This window comes from Schistocerca americana, unplaced genomic scaffold (assembly GCF_021461395.2).
Source record: "Schistocerca americana isolate TAMUIC-IGC-003095 unplaced genomic scaffold, iqSchAmer2.1 HiC_scaffold_124, whole genome shotgun sequence".
NCBI lineage: Eukaryota > Metazoa > Arthropoda > Insecta > Orthoptera > Acrididae > Schistocerca > Schistocerca americana.
In genome coordinates, this window is record NW_025725308.1 from 387,501 (window position 1) to 392,500 (window position 5,000).

At 54.3% G+C, this 5,000-nt stretch overlaps 1 pseudogene; it reads left to right on the plus strand.

The window, feature by feature from the left end:
• The window catches only part of LOC124563795, a 9,469-nt pseudogene that overhangs the window by 638 nt on the left and 3,831 nt on the right, over nt 1-5,000 (plus strand).

Sequence of the window (5,000 nt, forward strand, 5' to 3'; positions counted from 1 at the left end):
GGGTGCCGGCCTACGGCCCGGGTGCGCAGCCTGTCCTTCCGCGGGCCTCGGTTCGCGTCTGTTGGGCAGAGCCCCGGTGTCCTGGCTGGCTGCCCGGCGGTATATCTGGAGGAGTCGATTCGCCCCTTTGGGCGCTCGGGCTCCCGGCAAGCGCGCGCGGTTCTTCCCGGATGACGGACCTACCTGGCCCGGCCCCGGACCCGCGCCGCTGTTGGCTCGGGATGCTCTCGGGCGGAATAATCGCTCCCGTCAGCGGCGCTTCAGCTTTGGACAATTTCACGACCCGTCTTGAAACACGGACCAAGGAGTCTAACATGTGCGCGAGTCATTGGGCTGTACGAAACCTAAAGGCGTAATGAAAGTGAAGGTCTCGCCTTGCGCGGGCCGAGGGAGGATGGGGCTTCCCCGCCCTTCACGGGGCGGCGGCCTCCGCACTCCCGGGGCGTCTCGTCCTCATTGCGAGGTGAGGCGCACCTAGAGCGTACACGTTGGGACCCGAAAGATGGTGAACTATGCCTGGCCAGGACGAAGTCAGGGGAAACCCTGATGGAGGTCCGTAGCGATTCTGACGTGCAAATCGATCGTCGGAGCTGGGTATAGGGGCGAAAGACTAATCGAACCATCTAGTAGCTGGTTCCCTCCGAAGTTTCCCTCAGGATAGCTGGTGCTCGTACGAGTCTCATCCGGTAAAGCGAATGATTAGAGGCCTTGGGGCCGAAACGACCTCAACCTATTCTCAAACTTTAAATGGGTGAGATCTCCGGCTTGCTTGATATGCTGAAGCCGCGAGCAAACGACTCGGATCGGAGTGCCAAGTGGGCCACTTTTGGTAAGCAGAACTGGCGCTGTGGGATGAACCAAACGCCGAGTTAAGGCGCCCGAATCGACGCTCATGGGAAACCATGAAAGGCGTTGGTTGCTTAAGACAGCAGGACGGTGGCCATGGAAGTCGGAATCCGCTAAGGAGTGTGTAACAACTCACCTGCCGAAGCAACTAGCCCTGAAAATGGATGGCGCTGAAGCGTCGTGCCTATACTCGGCCGTCAGTCTGGCAGTCATGGCCGGTCCTTGCGGCCGGCCGCGAAGCCCTGACGAGTAGGAGGGTCGCGGCGGTGGGCGCAGAAGGGTCTGGGCGTGAGCCTGCCTGGAGCCGCCGTCGGTGCAGATCTTGGTGGTAGTAGCAAATACTCCAGCGAGGCCCTGGAGGGCTGACGCGGAGAAGGGTTTCGTGTGAACAGCCGTTGCACACGAGTCAGTCGATCCTAAGCCCTAGGAGAAATCCGATGTTGATGGGGGCCGTCATAGCATGATGCACTTTGTGCTGGCCCCCGTTGGGCGAAAGGGAATCCGGTTCCTATTCCGGAACCCGGCAGCGGAACCGATACAAGTCGGGCCCCTCTTTTAGAGATGCTCGTCGGGGTAACCCAAAAGGACCCGGAGACGCCGTCGGGAGATCGGGGAAGAGTTTTCTTTTCTGCATGAGCGTTCGAGTTCCCTGGAATCCTCTAGCAGGGAGATAGGGTTTGGAACGCGAAGAGCACCGCAGTTGCGGCGGTGTCCCGATCTTCCCCTCGGACCTTGAAAATCCGGGAGAGGGCCACGTGGAGGTGTCGCGCCGGTTCGTACCCATATCCGCAGCAGGTCTCCAAGGTGAAGAGCCTCTAGTCGATAGAATAATGTAGGTAAGGGAAGTCGGCAAATTGGATCCGTAACTTCGGGATAAGGATTGGCTCTGAGGATCGGGGCGTGTCGGGCTTGGTCGGGAAGTGGGTCAGCGCTAACGTGCCGGGCCTGGGCGAGGTGAGTGCCGTAGGGGTGCCGGTAAGTGCGGGCGTTTAGCGCGGGCGTGGTCTGCTCTCGCCGTTGGTTGGCCTCGTGCTGGCCGGCGGTGCAGGATGCGCGCGCCTGCGCGGCGTTCGCGCCCCGGTGCTTCAACCTGCGTGCAGGATCCGAGCTCGGTCCCGTGCCTTGGCCTCCCACGGATCTTCCTTGCTGCGAGGCCGCGTCCGCCTTAGCGTGCTCCTCCGGGGGCGCGCGGGTGCGCGGATTCTCTTCGGCCGCCATTCAACGATCAACTCAGAACTGGCACGGACTGGGGGAATCCGACTGTCTAATTAAAACAAAGCATTGCGATGGCCCTAGCGGGTGTTGACGCAATGTGATTTCTGCCCAGTGCTCTGAATGTCAACGTGAAGAAATTCAAGCAAGCGCGGGTAAACGGCGGGAGTAACTATGACTCTCTTAAGGTAGCCAAATGCCTCGTCATCTAATTAGTGACGCGCATGAATGGATTAACGAGATTCCCGCTGTCCCTATCTACTAGCTCCAGCTGTCTCATACTGTGAGCCCTCAAGCTGTGCGGGCTCTCGGTTGGTAAAAGGCAGTATGGGGAAGGATGCGTCTCAAACAGCCTCTCCTTCTCAAGTGCCCTTACCTGCCTTCTTGAGGTGGAGCTGTTAAGCCTTCGGGCAACTGAAGGGTAGGGGCGCGACAGTGTGCTGAGCAACTTGTACACTGGTTCTGATAGCTGCATTCGCTGTGGTGGGATCCTGCCCCAAGTCGGCGAAGGCCACTCGCCTTGTCTTGGACCCCAAGGCATGCTCCGCCAAGCCGGGGCGTGGTGACATGTCCCCGGTCAGGTTAGATGGGTCCAGACCTCCGAACGTCTGGGGGACCGGCCCGGCACCTGAGTAGGACCGGGTCTTTGGCCTTTGGTGGGAACCTGGCCCAGTAGGGGGCGAAGGACGGAGAGTGAATCCGCTCTCCCGGAATGTGGGTGGCATTCGCCGATAAGGGAGCGGGTGAAAACTGTGGTGGTGTGGCTGTTGAAGAGGACTAGTGCGCTGTACCCACGGCGTGCTAAACCTGGCAGCTCAGTTACTGATAGCTCTTGGTCAAGGGGCGGGACCGGTGAGCGAGCTGCATATAGCCTCCCCCCATGCCAGAGAGGCCGGTCCGGGGCAAGAGACGGGCCTCCACTTTTACACTCTCTAATTATCACAATGGCGGAAAATCAAGAGAGTGTTAATGCGTTAGATACTAGCGAAGTTTCGAGCCTCGAGAATGTGTCTGTCGCTGAGCGACATTCGAAATTTCTGAGATTGCTGGATACTAGCATTAAAAATGGTAAGATAAGCAATTATGCTATAAACCATATTAGGGACTTTGTGGCCAACTGGGCAATCGCCCACTCTCAGTTAGAGGGTAGGGTAACAGAATTAGAGAAAGAAAATGAAAGACTTAGAGGTCAACCGGCCCGGTCTTATGCTGCGGTTGCTAGAGCCCCAGTTGCCAAGGCACCGACAGCGAAACAAACCATACAGGACAACATTAAGAAAGTTGCTCCCACAGTGTTCATTAAGCCTAAACCTGGTGATGACATTAAGGCTGTTAAGTCAGCATTTGAGAAGTGCATTGATCCTAAGAAGGATAAAATAAAGATAAACAATGTACGCACTGCAAAGAATGTGCTCATTGTAGAAACGGCATCACAAGAGGACTGCCAAAAGATTTTAAGCAATGAACAATTGAGCAATAAAGTGAAGTGCGAACCTCCTCGCAAGCGTCGACCTTTGATGTGTCTGTATGACGTACCTACGTACATGACAACAGACAATCTGCTAGACGCAATTTACACGCAAAATTTTGACGTGAACATGTCAAGAGGAGAATTCGATGAACAATTTAAGCTACGCTTTAAAGTAGGACCACGTGGGAAACTGACGGTACACCACGTGGTAGAAGTCTCGCCAGGTTTATGGAAATTACTAACGAGAGTGGGTCGGTTGTATGTTGGCTACTCTGCGTTGAATATAAAAGATTACCTGGCAGTGCCGAGATGCACTAAATGCCAGGACATTAATCATACAAACAAGTATTGTACGCAACCTGATATCATATGCGGCCATTGTGGCCTCTCTGGACATATTAAGAATGGCTGTCCTAATAAGGACAAAGCGGCAGTATGTGTACCATGCAAGAGACGAGGCCGCAAGTGTGGTGGACCTAAAGATTGTCCAACCCACCGAATGTTCTTAGACAGACTTGTCCAAAGAACAGATTACGGCGATATTTAAAGTGGTACAAGTCAATGCCATGCGCAGCCAGATGGTTGCACATGAGCTACGGAAGGTAGCGGAACAAGAAGGAGTTGATATTCTTTTGATACAAGAACCGAACTCCTGTGCGGGTCGAGTCCCTGGTTTTCCCGCAACAGCACAGGTGGTATCCTCAGGTGGGAACCCCATGAGTGCAATTATAGTACTGAATAAAACTATTAAAACTACGATATTAAATCAGTTCTGTACTGAGCATATTATAGTTGTACAACTAAATCTGCTGTCTTACAGTATGTACGTTGTAAACGTCTACTGCCAATTCAGACATGACATCAAGATTTATCTTGATCAGCTGAATTGGATACTAAGAGTTTTAGCCGGGCAGGCTATAATTGTAGCTCTTGATGCTAATGCTAAGTCCCCACTCTGGCACAGCGATGTACAGGACGGTAGGGGTGCGGAGCTTGTGGATTTGATAATGGAAACGCACATGTATGTGCTAAACTTGCCTGGGTACCCCCCGACCTACTCAGGGAGGGCGGGTGCAACATCAAATATTGATGTCACACTAGCAAGCGAGAGGGCAGCACCCCACGTCCATAACTGGCAAGTAAGAGAACATCTAACTGTCAGTGACCATAACTGTATAACATTTGATATAGCGCCGACCATCGCGGATGTGCCAGGCGAATGGGTGGAACGCTTCAATTATGCTCGGACAGACTGGGACCGACTCGTGCAGGTGTTCAGTCCTCCCGAGTTCGGAGAGGACATAGGTAATATTGATGAAGCTGTGGAGGAGCTGGTAAGCTCCGTGCAAACGGCTATCACACTGGCTGTACCTCGAATAGCGAGATACATCTGCAGGGAGTCCACCCCATGGACCCCTGAATTGACTGTGCTCAAACGGTCGGTCAGAAGGGCGCGAAGCAACTACCAAAG